At 40.8% G+C, this 23432-nt stretch overlaps 1 protein-coding gene across 22 annotated transcripts in view; it reads left to right on the forward strand.

The window, feature by feature from the left end:
* Positions 1-23432, forward strand: part of RARB (retinoic acid receptor beta) — a 1227259-nt gene that overhangs the window by 627702 nt on the left and 576125 nt on the right. For 2 of the 22 annotated variants that reach the window (XM_081521067.1, XM_081521083.1), the window contains one exon: positions 6968-7063. The exons of 16 other annotated variants lie outside the window; for them this stretch is intronic. The gene's annotated coding sequence lies outside the window, so the exon portion shown is untranslated. Of the gene's footprint in view, positions 1-6967; positions 7064-19756; positions 19905-23432 lie in introns of those variants that run through there. 4 more of the 22 variants (XM_081521064.1, XM_081521079.1, XM_081521090.1 and 1 more) reach the window with 4 other exon arrangements.

The following is a 23432-nucleotide window of genomic DNA, read 5'->3' on the forward strand; positions in this document are numbered from 1 at the left end:
TGGCTGAGGTCCACTCACTGCTGCAACCCCCATGCTTGGCTGTGTGTCCAGCTCAAGGGGAGCTGTGCAAGAATGACTGTGCAGGTGCAGTGATTAAGGAGTCCTCGTGACATGAGCCAGTGTGTGTAAAAAGAAAGATAGTAGCGGAACAGGTGGGTACTCCTCAAGACCCTTGGCTTAAAAAACAAAACAAAACAAAACAGTTGTCAGGGACCCCAGGTGAAATTGCCTCTACCTCGGTCACCTTTGCTGCACACTTGGTCAAGGTCATTATCACCTGTTCAGGCTTGTTTCGGGGGAGACATCGACCTACTGCAGACACTAAGTTTCTTCTGTGACATTGGGTAAAGGCGAGGGCTAGACTGCCAAGGACAAGCTTTCAAAGAAAATACATTAATCTAACAGGGTATGAACAGGCTGAGTGAAACATTCCTTTATAATATTTTAGAAAAGAGAAACTTAGGGGAAAAAGTTCATCTGAAAAATACCAAGCTTAAGATGCATATGTATCATTGAATCAAATTATATCTTCTTAGATATTATTATGCTGTTAACATGTTTCCATTCCTGGCAGTTTTCCTCTAAATTTCTCATGAGTAGCTTCAGAATTAAAAAGAAAAGAAAAGCTTTCATTATGCAGTAGATGATGGGTAAACATTTGTGTAAAGGTTTTATTTGGATGCATCTGGCTGGAGTCCCACATTTGGGCATCTGCTGTCTTTAGTTCAGGTTTCCAGTGCTCAGTACTCATCCACAGATTTCAACATGGCGTGTCTTCCCAGAAGTACTCCTGGAGACCATGGCACACCTCTTCTCTACAGTGACTCTCCTCCGTTTGCAAGAGTAGTCTCCCAACTCCAAGAGGCAGAGAAGGTGTGGGAAGACATTGGAAGCTGTTAGGACGCACTTTTCCCTACGGATCATCTTGGCTCCTTAGCCTTCACTCTTTGTTCAGTTTAAAATATCAATTCCTTGTTTCACTGGCCTTTGTCCTACTACACGAAACTGCTTTGTCTTTTTCACCAACAAAGCATCTGGCTACGCTTCTAGGGAATAAGAGGTGACCCAAAATGTTCATTCATTCACTTATTCTTCCATCCAATGGTTAGCGAATACTTACCATGTGCCAGAATGTACTCACTATCAGAGCAGACAACATTTCTGTTTCTACTATCTAGGGGATGGGGAATAAGCCAAAAATGGTTGAACAAGTTACAAGTAAAGGAAATAAATGATGAAAAGTAATATAAATGGAAGTTATATGTGATGGTGCTTGACTGGAAAAGTGAATCTAGATAATATTTAATCTTGCATCCAAACAGCAAAGAGTCAGCCTAGCAAAGGTCAGGAAACAAAGTGTCCTACATATTAAGATTTAGCAAAGGATGAAGTGTACTTAGTTTTTTTTTTTTTTTTTTTTTTTAATATTGGAAAATAAATGATTTAGGAAAAGCAGAGAAGACTTAAAATAATAAAGCCTGTAGGGTAACCAGACACCTGATTCTTAAGAATATACCTACCCACCAATAGTTTGGCCAACCAAATTGTTTTATATTCTGTATGTTTTTACCAGGCAGAAGGAGTGGTATTAAACATACTCTGTATATCTTGGCAATGAAAAGTGACTCTGCTCTTTCCTGTCTTCTTTCTGATCCCATCACAATACCTGATAAGTTTAGAGTGGATTTGAAGGTGTCCATAGAAATTCTCATCCTATGAGTAGTGTTTGTAATAAAATGAGGAGATTCTGTTCACCACTCGGAAAGTATTGGAGAGGACAGCACACAGGTGATTCCAAACAAAGATGTAAGCCAGCTCATATGCTGGGTGAGGTGGGGGATGGGAAGTGGAGGACCTGGGATTGTTACCCTCGGGTTGAGGTTCAATGTCGTTCACCCATCACTGACTCCTGTTGGCTCTCAGCGCCACACTCAGACGGGAAGCAGAGACCATGCTGAATCAGAAAGGAAAAATGACAGCTAATATACCTCGTATAGGACATATTGAAGAGGTAGCTGGAGCTGATTATTGGCTTTGCTTGGCAGAAGACATCTCTCGAATTCCATGATGTCACGTTAGGCGTTTATTTTTATTAAGTCTGTAAAGAGTCAGTGGAGGTCAAGTTTAACCAGAAAGTCGTGGGGGTCTTTGGTGGCTGGAGGCTTCCCTTCACAGCACTTCTAGTCTCAGGAAAGATGCTCAATGTCTGGCGCTGTAACTGAGCCTGCAAGGACTCCACAAACTTCCTGGGCACTGATAATAAGAGCAGAACCCGCACATGGGAAAGGGAACCAAGTTAAACACAGAAACAGTGGAGCCTGGACGCCGTATTCCCCATCCTCCTCCCCAGTCATCACCACCTGCTATTTTCCATAAAAGTATGTGTAAGGGAAAAAATGTTCTTATCTAGAGTATATCCTTAGAAATTATAAAAACCATATTATGTATAATATCATATATACATCTCTAATGTATATACTCTTCTGCAAGTTACTTGTTTCACGTAAATATTTATCTTTTTATATTGTTACATCTAGGTCTACCTGATTTCCACTTTCTTAAAGGCTGCATTGTATTAGTTTGTATTGTTGCTCAGTCACTCAGTCGTGTCTGACTCTTTGCAACCTCGTGAACTGCAGAATGCCAGGCTCCCCTGTCCTTCACTGTCTTCTGCAGTTTGCTCAAATTCATGTCCATTGAGTCAGTGATGGTATTTAACCATCTCATCCTCTGCCGCCCTCTTCTTTTGCCTTCAGTCTTTCCCAGCATCAGAGTCTTTTCCAATGAGTCAGCTCTTCGCATCAGGCTGCCAAAGTATTGGAGCTTCAGCATCAGCCCTTGCAATGAATATTCAGGGTTGATTTCCTTTAGGACTGACTGGTTTGATCTCCTTCTGTCCAAGGGACTCTGAAGAGTCTTCTCCAACACCACAGTGCTTTTTTTGTGGTTATACCAAAATTTATTTAGTCAGTCTTTTATCGATAAACCTTTATTTTATATTTTTCTATTCAATATGGCATGTTCTTGGCATACTGTTTTACTCTTTCCACAGGATACTTTGCAGTAGGATTGCTGGGTCAAAGTTCACAAGGATTTTAAAATCTCTGAGAAAATGGCAAATAGCCTCTCAGGAAGTTTATACCAATATGCATTCCCACCAGTGGTGTATGGTGGTCCCTTCTCCCATATCTTTTTCCACTGTGGCTACTTTCAACTGTTTATATTTTGGCTGCTCTGTTAGGTGAAAATCCGTGTGTCTTTGGTTTGATTTGCATCTCTTTAAAATAATTCAGACTAAAGGGTAAACACCCTATTCCAACAACACAAGAGAAGACTCTACATGTGGACATCACCAGATGGTCAACACCGAAATCAGATTGATTATATTCTTTGCAGCCAAAGATGGAGAAGCTCTATACAGTCAGCAAAAACAAGACCAGGAGCAGACTGTGGCTCAGATCATGAACTTCTTATTGCCAAATGCAGACTTAAATTGAAGAAAGTAGGGAAAACCACTAGACCATTCAGGTATGACCTAGATCAAATCCCTTATGAGTATACAGTGGAAGTGACAAATAGATTTAAAGGACTAGACCTGATAGACAGGGTGCCTGGTGAACTATGGACAGAGGTTCGTGACATTGTACAGGAGACAGGGATCAAGAAAATCCCCATGGAAAAGAAATGCAAAAAAGCAAAATGGCTGTCTGAGGAGGCCTTACAGATAGCTGGGAAGAGAAGAGAAGCGAAAAGCAAAGGAGAAAAGGAAAGATATTCCCATCTCAATGCAGAGTTCCAAAGAATAGCAAGGAGAGATAAGAAAGCCTTCCTCAGCGATCAGTGCAAAGAAATAGAGGAAAACAACAGATTGGGAAAGACTAGAGATCTCTTCAAGAAAATTAGAGATACCAAAGGAATGTTTCATGCAAATATAGGCTCGATAAAGGACAGAAATGGTATGGACCTAACAGAAGCAGAAGATATTAAGAAGAGGTGGCAAGAATACACAGAAGAACTGTACAAAAAAGATCTTCACGACCCAGATAATCACGATGGTATGATCACTCACCTAGAGCCAGACGTCCTGGAATGTGAAGTCAAGTGGGCCTTAGAAAGCATCACTACGAACAAAGCTAGTGGAGGTGATGGAATTCCAGTTGAGCTATTTCAAATCCTCAAGGGTGATGCTGTGAAAGTGCTGCACTTGATATGCCAGCAAATTTGAAAAACTCAGCAGTGGCCACAGGACTGGAAAAGGTCAGTTTTCGTTCCAATCCCAAAGAAAGGCAATGCCAAAGAATGCTCAAACTACCACACAATTGCACTCATCTCACATGCTAGTAAAGTAATGCTCAGAATTCTCCAAGCCAGGCTTCAGCAATACGTGAACCGTGAACTTCCAGATGTTCAAGCTGGTTTTAGAAAAGGCAGAGGAACCAGAGATCAAATTGCCAATATCCGCTGGATCATCAAAAAAGCAAGAGAGTTCCAGAAAAACATCTATTTCTGCTTTATTGACTATGCCAAAGCCTTTGACTGTGTGGATCACAATAATCTGTGGAAAATTCTGAAAGAGACGGGAATACCAGACCATCTGACCTGTCTCTTGAGAAACCTATATGCAGGTCAGGAAGCAACAATTACAACTGGACATGGAACAACAGACTGGTTCCAAATAGGAAAAGGAGTACGTCAAGGCTGTATATTGTCACTCTGCTTATTTAACTTATATGCAGAGTACATCATGAGAAACGCTGGGCTGGAAGAAACACAAGCTGGAATCAAGATTGCCGGGAGAAATCTCAATAACCTCAGATATGCGGATGACACCACCCTTATGGCAGAGAGTGAAGAAGAACTAAAGAGCCTCTTGATGAAGGTGAAGGAGGAGAGTGAAAAAGTTGGCTTAAAGCTCAATGTTCAGAAAACTAAGATCATGGCATCTGGTCCCATCACTCCATGGGAAATAGATGGGGAAACAGTGGAAACAGTGTCAGACTTTATTTTTTTGGGCTCCAGAATCACTGCTGATGGTGACTGCAGCCATGAAATGAAAAGACGCTTACTCCTTGGAAGGAAGGTTGTGGCCAACCTAGATAGCATATTTAAAAGCAGAGACATTACTTTGCCAATGAAAGTCCATCTAGTCAAAGCTATGGTTTTTCCAGTGGTCATGTATGGATGTGAGAGTTGGACGGTGAAGAAAGCTGAGCGCCGCAGAATTGATGCTTTTGAACTGTGATGTTGGAGAAGACTCTTGAGAGTCCCTTGGACTGCAAGGAGATCCAATCAATCCATCCTAAAAGAGATCAATCCTGGGTGTTCATTGGAAAGTCTGATGTTGAAGCTGAAACTCCAATACTTTGGCCACCTCATGCGAGGGGTTGACTCATTGGAAAAGCCCCTAATGCTGGGTAGGATTGGGGGCGGGAGGAGAAGGGGACGACAGAGGATGAGATGGTTGGATGGCATCACCGACTCGATGAACATGGGTTTGGGTAGACTCCGGGAGTTGGTGATGGACAGAGAGGCCTGGCGTGCTGCAATTCATGGGGTCGCAAAGAGTCGGACACGACTGAGCGACTGAACTGAAAGGGTAAACACACAGAGGACAGGAGTTTGAGAGCAAGATCTGCTGTAACCCTAGTCCAGTTCTTCTATGCAACATCTCGGGGACAGAGTTATGTCAAAATTTTTAAATGATCAGATTTTGAAAAATAGCCTACACAGATGCCATGAATTAGCACCACTCTCAACTCAGTTTGCGCCAGCACTTCCTGAGCAAACACACCGACACTTCTGCAACGAAACATATCAATGTCCCCCACAAAGTAAGCTAAGATGATAAAACCTCAGGAGAGTCTTCAGCCTTGAAATAAGTTTGGATCAGATAAGGTATTGCTGCTAAATGAGTTATGGAAGAGGAATTTTGGTATTCAGAGCCATTTGGATTTCAGAATTGCAATTAAGCCACTACAAGCTTGTGTGAAGTATTGCTTTGTGAATAGAGAAGGAAGAAACTTCATCTGGGGATGAGCAGAAATCAGAGAAAATCCTCCACCTTCCCCTGAGGGCAGGCTGAGGACTTTGGAACCACTCAAGGGTAGCTAAAAGGAGCTGCCAAGAGTCTGGTTGTTTCTGTAGTTTTCATTCGGCAGGAGCATCTTTGTCCCTCTTGGCCAGCGGTTGAACTCATTGTTGGTCATGAAACATTTTGAGATTTGCTAAAGGTGGCATAAATGAATGAGTACTTCCCACACACCAGAGGTGATGCATGCCATCACAAATTTCGGGGAAATGACCTGGCTCTTTCTCATGATTCCATCACTGAACAACCCCACTTCTTTTTCCACGATTTTAGATGATGACTTAGGTGGCCCAGATGTGTCTTGCTGTAGACAAATGTTGAGAAAGACCATGCTATCCCTCTTTTTTTATTGAAGTATAGTTGATATGCAGTGTTGTGCCAGTTTCTGCTGGACAGCAAAGTGATTCAGTTATACATATATATATATATATTTACATTCTATTTTTGTATTCTTTTCCATTATGGCTTATCATAGGATATTGAATATAGTTCTCTGTGCTATACAGTAGAAACTTGTTTATCCATTCTATGTAAAATAGTTTGCCTCTGCTAACCCCAGACTCCCAATCCACAGCCCCCTTAGCCCTCCTCCCGCTTGATAACCACAAGCCTGTTCTCTGTGTCTGTGAGTCTGTTTCTGTTTTGTAGTCTGTTTTTGTCATATTTTAGATTCCACTTTAAGTAGTATCATATGGTATTTGTCTTTATCTGACTTTACTTAGTATGAGTCTCCGGGTCCATCCATGTTGCTGCAAAAGGCATTATTTTGTTCTATTTCATGCTGAGTAATATTCCATTATATATATGTACCACATCTTCTTTGTCCAGACCTTGTTCTCTTAATGACTCATAGTCGATCTAAAATTCTGCCATCTTCAGCAGGTTTTAAGAAGCATACGAGTTCAAGAACAGATAGATCTGCAGAAGTAGTGAGAGATCTGTCCCCAGGAGAAAGAAAGCTGTCCTTAAACAAAGGTAGGAGAATAGAACTGCAGATATGCACACAGTTTTTAGTTAATCCAGGGGGTGCAGTGGTAAAGGATCTGCCTGCCAATGCAGGAGACACAGGTTCAATCCCTGGGTCGTGAAGATCCCCTGGAGAAGAGAATAGCAACCCACTCCAGCATTCTTGCCTGGAAAATCCCATGAACAGAGGAGCCTGGCGGGCTACAGTCCATGGGGTCGCAAAGAATCAGACACAACTGAGTGAATTAACTTGCCAGTGTCAGTTTAGTGAACCAAACGTTGCTGCTCTACAAACTTTGCTACTATAAAGCTAATCAAACCACCCGATAAAGTCAGTATCATGAATGGGGCCCTGTTCTTCTGCCACGATGAATGGCAGATCTGAAATTAAACCCAAAGCTGTCTTTAGTAGCCTTTTCCTACCTTCCAATTCCTACCTTTCTGTTTTTGATAAATTTCATCTGGTCAGTAAGATTCCTCTGGTGAGTTTATTCTGTTTGCGTGGAAATGACTGTGTGATGAATTGTATTGGGAAACATTCAGAGGCTGAGTCCAGGTCCCGTGATCACTTTGCAGTGTTCTCCTCCAGAGGTGCAGGCAGAGGTGGGTAGGGAGGACCCACAGGGGCAGGTGTACCACACACCTGCTCTCCCCGAATGGTCATCTTTGAGACTCTCCACTGCCTCAGAATTCTGTGAAATACACGCTCATTTAAAAATATGTCAGAAAGTCTCATTCTGTTTGACATCATTAGTTAATCTGCAGGAAAAGGCAAATTTAAATCATTGCATGAATATACCACACAACTACTAAACTAAGCATAACTAAAATGAAAAACAGGTATCACCTAGTTATCATGACTATTTGGAGCAGCCAGCCCTCCAGTACACTGCTGGTGGAGTATAACAGGGTGCAGTCACTTTGGAAAACTGTTAGTATCTGCTACATCTGAACATGCATAAATCTTATAACCTGTTGGTTCTATGCCTCAGCATAAGCCTGATAAACCAGTAGCATATGTTCACCAAAACACGTGTGCAACAAGCTGATACTAGTGGTATTCCCGAGAGTTCACAAATGGAAAATACCCAAAAGTCTATCAATATCGGAATGGATGGGGTGTAACAACAATTAGATGTCATACATCGGTGAGAATGAACAAGGTTACAACTGCGTGCAACTCTGCGGCTGAATCTTATGTCTATTATAGTGCATCCAGCTTCCAGTGTATGGATACTCAGAGGCAGAGTTCATCTCCAGTAGTCCAAGTATCAGCAGTAATTTCCCTGGGGGATGGAGGGAAAGACTCAGAGGGAGCTTCTATTTGTGAATCATGTTCTACTTCTTAATCTGAATGCTGGTCACACATGTGTTTGGTAAAAATTTAATGAGTAGCACACTTAGAATTTGTGCACTTTTCTGTGGTTTAGCAAAAAGTTAAATATTTTTAAAACTCTTGTTGAAGGGCAAGTCATTCTAATTTGAGCATTGTAATTCTAGAGGTAAAATATTTTCATAATTATATTATTTTCAGCATTAAAGAATTTTTATTTTGGCTCCCTACAGTTTAGTCCACATAGCAAACATCCCAAGTCCCCACAGAGAATCAACGTGCGGCTGGACATTATTCCTCCTGGTTTAATGAGCTTTAGGACATGCCCTCAGGCTTCTCTGAGGCCTACTGTAAAAGAAAAAAAAAAAGAAAAAGACAGTAAAAAGATACTAAAACAAGTGCTTTGATAGCACTTTTTAAAAATTCATAACAGGTATAAAAAGAAATGACAGCTGTTTAGTGTATCCATGTGCAAAAAAAGCAAAACAAAACAAAAGATTTGTGGTACCATAAAGGATATCAGTCATATGTTTTGCCAAGTAAGACTGCACTGCTTCTGATATAATGGTCTCAGTTCCTTGCTTGGCCTTTATCTTGTGAATAATGGATTCAGCTCTTTATAAGCCTCCATGCACTTGGAGGGGAAAACTGAAAGAGCTTATCACTGAATTTTTGCACTCCTGAAATTTCCTTTGTATCCCAGCTTCTATCATCTGCCTTGCCCTTGGGATTGTTTCCCATTCCCAGTGTTCTTACTTGCCAGCCTCTTTTTTTCGTAGGCTGGATGCCCTAATTCATTAAATGCATGTTTGGTGGTATAAGTGTTCCTCTTATAAAGCGAATAATACCCACTGTACAAGTCGGTTTCATGAACTGATAACTTCTTTTCCACACATTATCGATTTTAACAAAAGAGGAAAATTAAAGTATGTATTTCCCAAGTATAGAAATCCAATGTAATCTAAATGTAACCCATAGGTGTATTGCACAGTAATACTTGGTGGCACAGCTATTACTAATCTCAGCAGGAAAACCACACAGCTCAGATACATGGTTCACACCTGATGCCCCAGAAAATAGCAGTGGAAAGATAACCAACAAGGTGTGAGAGTGACTCACCTCAGAACAGATTCTTGCCCATGAACTGGGAATGCATTGAAAAGGAGGCTATTTGTTATCATCTGCTTTGGATCAAATCTAACCACATCTGAGTTCCCTCCAGGATTTATAGTTGCAATATTTCAAAGGATGCTTTCTCAGATAAATGCACAGTAATGTACCACCATTTAGAAACTTGCTGTTCCATAGGTACATTTTCCAGCTAGCTGAAGCCCATCCCTTAAGTAGCAGGATTTTTTAAAATGTGGACCATGTCAGCTAATACAGGCATATTGTAACACACTTCTGCTTTATAAACAGAACTTAGGGAAAGTGGCTTAACTTTTTGCTAAGTTAGTCGTCATTATATGCATCAGCTACTGAAAGGAACTATTGTGCTGATGTCCTCAAGGCTTTACAGATTCGTGGAGATACGGCCCTATACCAGATGGCTCCAGACTGCCTTTTTTTCTTATATGGTTTCTGGGTTCTTTCTGTCACTTCCTTTGCTATCAAGCTATCAGCTATCAGTTCTTGCTTCTCTCAGGGATCTTATTTACAGATAAGTCTTCTTTTCTAGTTTTCCCCTTCTAATCTTTTCTAGTTTTCTGCTTCTAATCTGAATTGTAAGAACATCTAACTGGATTCAGCATTATTTTTAATATTAACAATGTAGTTATTAAAATGATGCCTATGTTAATTAAGAAGAAACTAAGCAGTAGAAACAGAGTGAAACATAAAATAGCAGAAATTTATTCCTCATATACAGAAAAAGTCCAGAATAGGAGTGGAGATCACCATGAGATGATTTACCTATCTAGGCATCCTGACTTGAGTTTCTTCCATTTCCTAGAGTCCTGATATCATCTGCATTCACACGGAGAGAGAGGAAAGAGATGAAGGCATGATGGCGGGAGGCTATTTATTATGGGCCAGATCAGAAAGGACCACATAGCAGCCACTCACAATCCAGTTGGCTAGGACTCAGTCATGTGGCCACACCTACCTGCAAGGGTGCCTGGGTGATGTCATCTAATTTCGTGCCCAGGATGAGGGACAGAATGGATTTTGATAGATGGATACCAGTCTCTGCTCAGTATTTTTTTGTACAGGAATTTTGTGGCATTCATTTTGCCAATTCTGTAGCCAGTATTTTCTTCTCTGTAGTTCTTACAATGTTCAAATTGTGCAAAATTTTAAAATTAAAACTGTGAATTAACTTTAAATTTTATTTAGAATAAAGCTACATTTTATTTATTTATTTATTCAGGCCATGCTGTGCAGCTTGCAAGATCTAGTTCCACAAACACCCCAACAGAAATCTAACCCTTGACCCCTGCAGTGAAAGCACAGAGTCCTAACCACTGGACCTCCAGGGAATTCCTGATAAAAGTTAACTTTGAGAAAACTGCTATCACTTGAAAATTAGCCTCACTGTGGCAGCATTTTTGTATCTTTTAACTTCAGCAGATATTCTCTGCCAGTTTCCAAGTGGACCCCTCCGTACAAAATTAATCTTTCTGTGGAAACAGGGAAATGTAAAACTGACATATTGTGTTTTGGAGTCTTCCAGACTAAATTCTAGCCCTGCATTGACACACCAATGGTAGAATCTTGGCTATAAGGCTTAACCTTTTGAAGTGGCATTGCTTCTGTAAAATGAGCATAATGATAGACCTGGAAGATAGTAAATGAACAGTAATGTAGGATATGTGAATCACCTTATTCAGTGTTTGCTGTGTGATAAGCATTCAACTGGTAGGTACAGGAGTGTGTGAGTGAGTGTGAGTGAAAATCGCTCAGTCATGTCCGACTCTTTGCAACCCCGTGGACTGTAGCCCGCCAGGCTCCTCTGTACATGGGATTCTCCAGGCAAGAATACTGGAGTGGGTTGCCATGCCCTTTTTCAGGGACAGTAACCTAGTAATAATATAATACTATTACTGTAGTATAGTAATTTAAGCCAAGTAAATAAATATTTTGAGTATATTAGGAATATCACAACACTGATGACATTTCCACTGAGTATGGAATCTAAGATGTTACTCCACCCAATTTTTGCATCCTTTGAATTGCAGCACCTCCTAAATCATGGGGGCTTCCCTGGTGGCTCAGATGGTAAAAAATCTGCCTCCAATGCAAGGGACTTGGATTCTACTCTTGGGCCGGGAAGATCCCCTGGAGAAGGGAATGGTTACCCACTCCAATATTCTTGCCTGCAGAATTCCATGTACAGAGGAGCCTGGCAGGCTACAGTACATGGGGGTCACCAGAGTTGGACACGGCTGAGCTACTTTCACTTTTACAAAGCATGAGTTTTTGTGCTTCTCAGCTTTATTTCTTGAGAGTTTATTATTTGGAGTGTGTACCACGGAATCTCTAGAAGAATCAGTGGTACTTAGAATTGTGATCTGGAGGAATAAAACACAAATGTGATAATGGGGAGTGGTAGGAACTGTGGTTAAATGGTGAATGCATGCCCCATATGAAAATACTAGAATTGAATCATCTTTTGAAACACTTTCCCAGAAAGCAAAATGTATTTGAAAGCTGGATATACTGGTTATTAAAATACGATTTCTTGGGGTAAAGTGTACCTTTCTACTCTCTGCTCTGTGATGCCTCCCTGAGATGATACAACCGCATTTGGTCACATCCAGCTGGATCCCTGTTTGCCTCCCACAGAAATGCTCAACAGTGCCTGGAAAGTGGGACAAGGAAGAAGAAGCAGGTTTGCATGGCTGGGACACTCCTGTACCCACGCCCCTCCACCCAGGCAGTGACAGTTAGCTTCGGTGGTTATGTTGATTCCACTTGGTAGTTTTTCCAACACGCCCAGAACCAGTTTCAGAGCCGCTAGCACGTACCAGGTGGAGTCCTCTCTGAGGTCTGGTCCCTCCTTTGAGCCTTAAGCCGTGGAAGTTCCAGTCTCTTCTCTTTTTTTTCCCCCAGCCTGTTATGAAGAGCTGCTTTCTGCAATTTATTGCCTAATAATACTTGTATTCCATTTTTGCGTTTTCAGATCTCCAATATCTGGTTAACAATTTTTGACATTAAATCCTGTCTGATACTGTTTCTGTCTCCTGACCGATTCAGAAGTTCATGCCAGGAGTGGTGCCAGAAACAAACCCTTAAAAATTGGATCGGGGGATGGCTAGGCTCATAAAAGGACAGCTTAGCAAGTCTAGGCTGGATATATGTCAACGTGTTTTACTTTATGGTTGTTTTTATGGTTGCTGCTGCCACTACCTAAAATAATATAAAACTAACATACCATTCTAGAGTTTTCAAAGGGCATGAGTATGTGCTATCTTATCTAATCCTTCCTTCATGTCTTTGAGAAGCTTTACAAAAGAAGAAACTCAAACTTTGTACTAAGTCGCTGTGTGTGTGTATGAGAGTTAAGTCATTTCAGTCATGTCCAGCTCTTTGCAAACCCCTGGACTGTAGCCCACCAGGTTTCTCTGTCCAAGGGGATTTGCCAGGCAGGAATACTGGAGTGGGTTGTCATGCCCTCATCCAAGGACTCTTCCCAACCCAGGGATCGAACCCACGTCTTTTACATCTCCTGCATTGGCAAGCAGGTTCTTTACCACTAGCGTTATCTGAGAAGCCACTAAGTCACTTTAGTCATGTCCAACTCTTTGTAACCCCATGGGTTGTAGCCCACCAGGGTCCTCTGTCCATGGGAGTCTCCAGGCAAGAATACTGCAGTAGGTTGCCATATACTTGAAATCACAGAGTTAGTAAGTGAAAGAGCCAAGGACTTAGATTTAGATACTTTAGTTCTCTGTACTACAGCTACCTTTTGGAAATGTTTTAAAAGCACTGGTTGCTTCATGTAGAGCAAATTTTGTTTTAAATATTAAGACTTTTTCTAACGAGAATGAAATGACATGGTGAAAAGGAAAGATAAGCCAAAAAATTGGCTTAGCTGTAGCCTCAGAAGGCTGTAATTATATCATATTCTAGAAGAGAAGTCATTTTTGGTTTTTCCCATTTTAAAAGATATTAAATTTCAGGCTCTCCGAAAGAAGGAGTATTTTGTATAGTGTAACAGTTTAAACTGATCAAGCATAAGCAGTACGAACCTGTTCTTAATTCCCCAACTCAAATTGAATAATCTCAGCATACGCCAGGTATCAAAATATCTCATCCTTTTTTCTCAGAGAAACAATAGGATGCATTGTATGAAAGACACAGAAAGCTTCACATTCAAGTTTACCTTGACATAAACACAGTGCACTTTTGCAAATGTGCACAGATTATGTACATTTTTATGAGTTTGACAGAAAGGAGAACAGTGGGAATGGGGATATTTCTAACATCTTGGCTCTTTCCAGCCTCTTGAGTCTTTCTAAAGCTTGGCAGGATTATTTTCTTACCAGTTAAATGCTTGTAGGGCCACAGCAGCAAGGAATTCTAGAATTCCTAACAAATCCATCTTGTTTTCGCAGATGCAAGGAATCAATCCTAACACTGTTTTGATTGTATTTACTGACATATATTTTTATAAAGCCTTTGGAGGAAAGAGTTAGTTGCATAATTTTAGGAAGTGCCTCCATTATTTTCTGAGTCTATATTTAATTTTAGTTGGTATTAACTAACAGCCATTCTTGAGTTCTCCACCACTTAAAAAAGATTGTGTATATTTAAGGTGTACAACATGATTATTTAATGTACACATACAAAGTGAAATGTTACAGTCCAGCTAATTAACTATCTCATCTCCTCACATAGTTGTGTGTGGTAAGTGCATCTGAAATCTATTCGTATCAGATTTCCAGTATTCAATACCATGTCATTCACTTTAATCATCATGCCTGCAGGTTAGATCTCTGGGCTCATTTATCCTGTAGAACTTTGACTTGGTGCCCTTTCTACATCTCCGCACACCCCAGCCACCCCTGGTAACTTCCACTCCCCTCTCTGCCTCTCTACATTAACGTGTTTCGATTCCGTACGTAAGCAACACCAGGCCATGCCGGTCCTTCTATGTGTGGCAGATGTCACTCAGCATAATGTCCCCTTGGCTTATCCAGGATATTGCAAAAGGCAGGACCTCCTTTTTAAAGACTGAATAATAGTCTATTACATGTATATCATGATTGCTTTATCTACTCATCATTCAGTGGACACTTCAGTTGTTTCCTTATCTTAACTGTTGGGAATAACGCCAATGAAAATAAGAGTGCAGATACCCGTTCAAGGTACTGATTTCATCTCCTTTGAATATATACTCAGGAGGATTGTTGGATCACCTGGTAGTTCCATTTTTAGTGTCCCCCCAGGCACCCTGTACTGTTTTCCACAATGCCTATACCAACTTACACTCCCACCAACAGATGTGGGGCTGTTACATTCTCGCAACAGTCTGCATCCTTCCCAACACTTTTATTTTTTGATAATTGCCATTCAGACAGGTGTGAGATGATACCTCCTTGTAGTTTTTCCTCATGTTTCCCTGACCACTGCTCATCAGTATCTTTTTAAACAGCCAAGAATGCTCTTGGCACGGACAGCCCTGTTTGTCATTGGGCTCATGGAAGTTCTGTCTCCCCTGCAACCTGAAAGCTGCTTTCCCATCAGTTCTAACCTGCCGTGCCCTTTCGTAAGAACTGTCCAAAAGGAAACTGACAATGTAGAATATATATTAACATTTAAATTTCCTGACTAAATCATCTCAATTTCCTTCAAATTTTATATTGGGTATTTATTTTTCTTTCGCTTAGAAAATGGATCAAACCTTTGATTTAAATGTGATTTGAAGATACGCCGCTGCTTTGGTGGCTGTCCTGGAATGTCACATTCACACCCACACCCAGTTTGTATATAAACTCCTTGAGACAGGAGTCTATATTTTCATTGGTAACCTAAGCTACAGCTATACAGTTTTTTTCATTATAATGACGACTTTAAATAAAAGAGAGAGCAGGTTCTTACAGACTTTAACAGTTACTTGGACAAGGTCATCTTAAACCCAAATCCATAATTGAGACCGGACGTGGTTCTGAGCTAGAAGTTGATCATCCTTCCAGCCCACATATCGCAAGTGAAAGACCGCACTGGGAACAGAGGCCGCCGGGAACCGTGCTGCTCAGATCTGATGCACACAGTAGGGCAGCACTTGGGAGCTCATTAAAATGCTGATTCCCGGGCCCTAGTTTAGACCTCCTGAGTCACACTACGCATTACATGGTCCTCAGGTGATCCATATGCATGGAAGATTTGAGGGTCGCTGATGTAGAAGACATATTGGCCTAAAAGCATTTTAATGATGTTTATACTTTCCAACATCAGCTTCAACTCACCATCCTATTTTAAAATATAATCTACTGGAACACTTATGCCACAACACTAAAAGAAAATTTCTTGAAACCTTATAACTTGACCTTTCATTTGAAATTTGATATAAAAATTTTTAAAAAGACATTTCCTTGCATTATGCACTAGTTTTCCTAACCATATTATGGAGTATTCAAAATAACATTTTCTTATAAAAAGTCATGGTTTCTCTAACCCTGGTGTGCGTGCTCCGTTGCTCAGTTCTGTCTGACTCTCTTGTGACCCTGTGGACTGTAGCCATCCAGTGAATTTCCCAGGCAGAAAAACTGGAGCGGTCGCCATTTCCTTCTCCAGTGGATCTTCCCTATCTAGGAATCGAACACACATCTCCTGCATTGGCAGGCAGATTCTTAACCACGGAGCCACCTGGGAATCTCAATCCTAGTGTATAGGAAATTAATATTCAACATATTATTTTTATGCAGAGTCATGCCAGCCTAACAGTATATGATTTAGAGGGATTGTAATGTCTTCTGTGGTCTTTCTTAAGTATGTCCTCATTTTTTTCTGATTATTGGGGTAGTTTTCCTTTTATCCAGTAAATATGTAATTTTTGTGCTGTTCTTGATAGATCTTCAGCACCACTGAAAGCTAGTTTTGTCTTTTTTTTTTCTTGTGGTATTGTCCTGACCTGCCATTTATTTTAAAACACATCACATCATAAATTGATCTGCCATTTGGTTTATTTTTGTTCTGATCTTTTTCTTCTTGTTCCTTTCTCACAGAGAATTCCCTTGCTTTTGCCCCTTTGTATTTGTATTATCTGAACTGGTTCGGTTGCAATTAGCAACTAGCTTCTTTCCAGCAGTCTCTTAAGGATTTCTTCTTGGACTCGGGTACATTCTGTTCCCATTTTCTCTTGGGAAAGACTCATAAGGAAATTAAATTACCACTGGGTACAGTACATTTCAACATCACTATAAATTTCCTAAAAGTCTATAAATTTTCATATCCTGTTTATTTTGACAACCCTAAGACCAAGCCTTTCTTAATTTAACAATAAATGTAGAGTGGAAATATTTTTGGCTCGTTTGTTTTCTTATTTGAAGAATAAAGTCCTCTTCCTTAGTCAAGGCCTAAGGAAAAAAGATAATTGCTTTATTTGGTAGAATGAGAATAACTTGTATTATTATTCTTTTCTGTACAACTTCCTGCCAGTAATAGGCTGCCACTTAATTCTCTGGAGTACTAACTTGATCAAATTCTGATGCGCTCCACCAGTGCTAGTCAGATCTTTGGAAACTTTTTAGCTAGAGGCTGATGCAGTGTTTCACAGACAGTCTTGCCACTCAGCTTGGAAGCAGACAATAGATTTAGGAAATAATCTTGAAGGGTGATAAGCCAGTCTTAGGCCATACCACCCTGAACGCTCCCGATCTCCTCTGAAGGGTGATTTGTCAAATGCTGGTCCAAACCTTCCGTAGCAACAAGGGGCGGCCACCAAGCCAGGAAGAAAGGCCTTGAGTGGAGAATAGGGTCGTTTGGCTGCACTGACAACACCCTAGCTTCCCTGGAAGGCAGGGGAAATTTTCAGCATCATTCCCAGACTTTAAGAGTGAAAAGGTTGGTGGCTTAACCCAAAAGTTTGAGAGGTTTAAAGATGGTATATAAAAAGTGTTCTGTCAGCCTACACATCTCCAGTTTGTTTCTTGGTTATTTCACGTGAATGCAGCTCGTGGTATCATTATTTGCAAGGCAGGGTTGGGGGGGTGGTGGGTGAGAGGTAAAGCAAGGATACGTGTAAGCCTGTTGGGTTTCAGGTCTTTTCCAGACCGCCCACTCCATCTCTACAGAGTAGGAGAAATGGGAAATGTTACCCTTCGTGAAACTCGACCTCCTCTGGATCAGGACAGCATGTGGCAAAAGTCCTTTTAGTAAAGTAGAACCACATGCCCAAGCTAGCCAGTTGAAATGGTGTTTCTTTAGATTGATTATTCTTGTTCTGAGCTCTAATTGCAAGTAATGGAGGGTTTTAACTAGTTTGAAAATAAAAGTATTCTTGAGTTAGAATACTTGTTTTTGCAGAAGTAAAAATGGTCAAACCTGGCTTGCAGGGATTTCACCTTGTGTCTCGGGGTGAGCATCAGTTGTATTTCACTGATTCTAAGGTATACTTCCCTCCAACACACATTTTTGTATCGCTAAAATCAGGTCACTGCTTATGATTTATGTTATCTTGCAACCATTGTTCACAACAGCAATGGCATAAATTGTCATTCTTTGCACATGTGGACATGGTTGCTATTTCCAGTTGCATGACTGGGCAACAGTAACTTCTTGACATTTAAAGGACCATTTAAGGAGCACTTGAGAAAGGAGGATTAGTTTATTGTCTGACCATGTTCTGTTGACATCTTCTGGAAAAGAAAGCTTTAGCATGAATACTTTACAAATGATGGTTGGCAGCTTAGAGATGGTGGAGCACTCTTTTAAGAAATACTTCTCTCTCCCTTTTTTGTTTATACACATAGCTATCGAAGACTGAATTGAAAAGTGATATGAACGGGTTATACTCTGTAAAGATGTTATAGGAAAACTTTAATCAACACATTTAGCTCAGATGAAATGATAAGTGCTAGGAATTTGTCTGCCTAAATCTAAAAGAAACCATTTCAAGAAGTAGAAAATAAAAAATAAATGATAAGAAAGCCTTGGACCACCATTTAATTGAGTATTTCTTTGTTTTTATTTGTTATTAGTGTGCTTTACTGTTTTTTATTTACTATTTATATAAAGTGTGCTTTACTATTAATGGCATTTTAAGTCCATAAAATTAAGTAGTTAGAAAGAGGCAGAGAATACCTTGGTGAGTGTGTATGCATGTGTATGTGTAAAAGATGATTACTTAATTGAGCTGAACCTAGGTACAGAAGTCAATATTTCTAATCACAATTGCATTCTTCAGTTTTTCATTTTGGAAGGTAGTTTTCATTTCTCTTTAAGGGGATACTTGCTTCTCTCCCACAGAGATTATTTCAAGAAGGGTTCTCTTTCCTTTCTCTGTAACAGCCTTATACCTCAGACCATTCACGTGTTTGAATTTGACTGAGTTGATTTGCCTTACTCTTCCAGATTCCCTTGGTTGCAGGTAACAGATGTCACTATATAAGAGTGTAGAGCATCTCATAGAACACAGGGCCTGAGATGTAGTTGAATCTGAGAAATCCAGTACCATAGTAATCCAGAAGTCCCCTCTCCGTTCACAAGTATGGTGGACCCTTGAACAACGTGGGTTTGAAATACATGGGTCCACTTACATGTGGAATTATTTTTTGGAAGTAAATACTGTGCTCCTAAGTGGTTTGTGGTTGGTTGAATCTGCAAATGCCAAGCCTGAAATACGGAAGATCCTTGAGTATGAAGGGCCAACTATAAATATACGAGGGCTTTCAACTGTGTGGAGGGTCAGTGCCTGAAACACCGCCTTGTTCAAGACTCAACTGAGGCTGAGAATTTTCACTGGTTGGGGATATTCTATAGGCATTTTTGAGTTTAAATGTTTGTTTAGCAGAAGTGAGAGTAATCATTTTGTTTGAATTTCATGAAAGCCATAACCTTCATGATCCTCATGTACATTAGATAGGAACATCTCATTAGAACTTATGAATGAGCAGGAGTCAGGAACACAGGAAATAAAAGGAGTGAAGCAGCCTGTCTTTTGGTCCATCCTAGACCCAGATCTGCTTGCATACTTTCAGCCCAAGCATAGAAGTCTCTGATGTTTTATTGAGTATCTTGCCTTGTAGTATTCGTAGAAAATGTAACAGCACAATCTATTTTCACCAAAAAGGTAGAAGTCATGGATGTCATGAAGTTGGTTGCATTGCACTAACTTTACAAGGGGAGTGAGGTGACCAGTGATCTTGGCAAGTACATGAAGTCTTTAAATTTCATCACAATCATCCCTTTTTGTTTTTCTCACATAGACAGCCAAAGCCTCCCTTTATGTCTAACTGACAAGTGCCCCTTGACAAGTGGAAAGACTCCTGGAGATTAACTTTGTCTTTTGCTGCCGCATCACCTCAATGATTTCTGGCAACTGAGTAGGAATCAACCCAGGAACAATATGTTTGTGTGAGTTCTCCTCTATTTTAAGGTGAAAACATTGTAAAATAGTTAGCAAATGTAATGGCATTTTTTTACATGAAAGCCACTTCGCAGGTTATTTCACTAAATTTGTGGGTCCTCCCCTTGAATCTTGTATCAGCTGTTCCTAACTGCTGGTGCTTTAGAGTGAGTGCGTGATGGTGATTTATCTCATTCAAGTGATGTTTGTTACATTTCTGCAATGTTCCAAGCACTAGGTCTGGAGAAGTGAGCAAAAATGCATCCCTGATCTGTTGTGTGGCAGGGAGAACAGACGATCAAATCAGTAACTCTGATCAGACACAGTAATCTGCACTTCCCAAATAATAACTGCTTCTGGAGGCATATAACAGGAGTGGGTAAACCAATCTAAAATGTGAGGATTGCCTGTCCGGAAAAAAAAAAACAACAACAAACCGGAACATTTAAATTAATAGGTGACTAAAAGAGAGACAGAGTATGGGATAAGAGTGTCTCAGGAGAGGAAGCAGTGGGCAAACGTCCACAACCCAGAGGGACAGGGACTGTACCTTTGAAGAAGCCGAAGATGCTCCTTGGCTTAGATCAAAAAGTGTTTATTCTAGATTTTCCAGGGACTTGAAAAGTCTTCTAGGAAATTTGGACCATATCATAAGGCTTCCAAAGGGAAGCCAAGCTAGGTTTTCCAGCGTAGCTGATGCCCAGAGAATAGGTTGGATAAGGGGATGGATTAGACACGAGGAAGGAAGACCAGTTCAGTTACTGTGGTGGTCCAGAAGAGATCTATTGGCCTTGACCGAGGTAGTGTCAGTGAAGTTATAAGTGGATGAATCTGAAGCAGAATCAAGTGTGGGTGAGAAGGATAAGGGAGAGTCAAAGATGACCATCACGGTCTTAGTTTGAGCAAAAAGGGTCGTCAGCAGAACCAGTCCCTGCAGGAGAAAAGACATCAAAGGAAGTAACTGCTTATTTCTATTCCATCAAAAAAAGTCTTACTTCTATATGTTACTAAACTCTGGTCAGTGTAACAGAGAAAGTAAAATAGATAAGGGTAAGTACAGATGATCATGGAAGACTGAGACAGTGTTGGGGATAAGACAGGCACATCACTGAAGCCTGACCTCCTCCTTTGGAGAGAAGGACCACACATTTGATGCAGAGCTTTTTAGCATCCAAGAGAAGGGGCAAACGTTTGTAGGGTTCGTCAGTGAAAGGGAGCCAGTTGCTTGGAGAAGCCCCTTCCTGTCTGATACTGAGATCAAAGATAGATTTCTCTATATTCTGCTCTGTGACAGTGATTTTCACCATTCTGTCCTCCAGGTCACTTATCTGTTCTTCTGCCTCAGTTATTCTGCTATTGATTCCTTCCAGTGTATTGTTCATCTCTGTTTGTTCTTTAGTTTGTACGTCTTTGGTAAACATTTCTTGCATCTTCTCAATTCTGTTTCCAAGATCCTGGATCACCTTCACTATCATTAGTCTGAATTCTTCTTCTGGAAGGTTGCCTATCTCCACTTCATTTAGTTGTTTTTCTGGGATTTTATCTTGTCCCTTCACGTGGGACATAACTCTCTGCTTTTTCATCCTTCTAAGTTTTCTGTAATGTGGTTTTTGGTCTGGCAGCTGTGGGACTATGGTTCTTCTTGCTTCTTCCGTCTGCCCTCTCATGGAGGAGGATAAGAGGCTTGTGTAAGCTTCCTGATGGGAGGGACTTGGTGGGGAAAATAGGGTCTTGCCCTGGGAGCACAGGGCCTTGCTGGATAAAGCTTTAATACAATTATCAGCTGATGGGTGGTGGTGCACTCTCTCTGTTAGTTGTTGGGCGGCCTGAGACAACCCAGCCCTGGGGTCTGCAGGCTGTATGATGGGGTTAGCGGTGACCTTCAAGAGGACCTCCAAGGGGCATCTTCCAGGACTGCTGCTGCCAGTACCCCTATCCCTGCAGTGAGCCACTGCTACCCCACACCTCCACAGGAGACCCTCCAACACTAGCTGGTAGGTCTGGTTCAGTCTCCTATGGGATCACTGTTCCTTTCCCCTGGGTCTTGGTGCACATAAGATTTTGTTTGTGCCCTCCAAGAGTTGCGTCTCTGTTTCCCATAGTTCTGTGGAAGTCTTGTAATCAAATCCCACTTGCCCTCAAGGTCAGATTCCCTGTGGATTCCCAGTCCCTTTGCCTGATTGCCAGATTGGGAAGCCTGACTTGGGGCTCAGAACCTTCACAACAGTGAGAGAACCTCTCTGGTATTCTTGTTCTCCAGTTTGTGGGTCACCCACACAGCAGGTACGGGATTTGTTTTTATCATGATTTCACCCCTCCTACCATCTCGTTGTGGCTTCTTCTTTGTCTTGGGACATGGGGTATCTTTTTTTGGTGAGTTACAGCATCCTCCTGTCAATGGTTGTTCAATAGCTAGCTGCAGTTTTGGTGTTCCGGCAGATGAGAGCACGTCCTTCTACTCAGCCATCTTAAACCAGAAGTCAAGAAATTTCTCCAATGAGTCTTTCTAGAAAGGCACAATGTGATGTTGTGAACGACATCCTTATTGAAACATAGTGATAACCTTCATCAGCTCTTCCTTGACCGTCCCTCAGTATAGACCATGGCTTTTATACTGTGCTGTCAAAATTCATTGAAAAGCAACTCTGTGAAATGAGGCTTTGATCTTCTGTAGCCAGTTGTCAGCTTCTGACGGTCCGCCATCCACCCCAGGATTGAATGTGGACTAATTTTTCTTGCTTTTTGTTTGTGAAGTCCCTGAACGTTTGTCTTAAAGAATGGATATATGCACATTCTGAATACATATATGTTTTGGGTGTCAAATAGGAAATAACCTGATTTCTTCACTGTTTCTGAACTCGAGACATAGATTGGGAAAAATACTCCGTACGTACATCTTCTCTCAGCCAATTTTAAAAAAGATGTTGCTGGATTAATAATGAGTTTAAAGTTATAGTCCTGGAAAAATACAGAGAGAACAGCTGCTCCATTTTGCCCAGGAAGTGCAAAGCCATGTGCTTTTTCAGCCAAGCTTGAGGTAGAATTAATACCCTCCTGTGAAGCCAGGGTTTTTAAGAATGAGCTATGCCTCAGTAGAAGGGTACCGGTTTTGCTTAGCAATAAGCCATAGGAATAGTCCCAGGCAACCAAAGATCCTCCCCAGAAAGTCATTCCAAGTCCATTATAACACAGACAGATGGGAAATGGAGGTCCCAGAGTTCCCTGTTTTAAGGTACAACTTTAATCTTTATCTCAGAAAAATTTTAAAGCAGCTGTAACCAAATGCCCACTTTGGTCATAAAAAATAAAAATTTCAGCAAACAGAGTATCGAGAGAATATCAAGCTTGAGCAGTGTCATTCCCAGTGTAGACTGAAAAAAATATAGTGCAATTTTTTAAGTTTTCATTAAAATTCTTACCAATATCCCAGGTTCTCTAAGCCTAGGAATAGTAAATCTGCATTATTTTTTTCATTACTAAACAAGAATATGGGTAGTTCTGGAATGCAGCATTATTACAGTTAGGCTGCAGTATGA

This window comes from Giraffa tippelskirchi, chromosome 8 (genome assembly GCF_054371585.1).
Source record: "Giraffa tippelskirchi isolate mGirTip1 chromosome 8, T2T-mGirTip1v1.2.pri, whole genome shotgun sequence".
Classification (NCBI taxonomy): domain Eukaryota; kingdom Metazoa; phylum Chordata; class Mammalia; order Artiodactyla; family Giraffidae; genus Giraffa; species Giraffa tippelskirchi.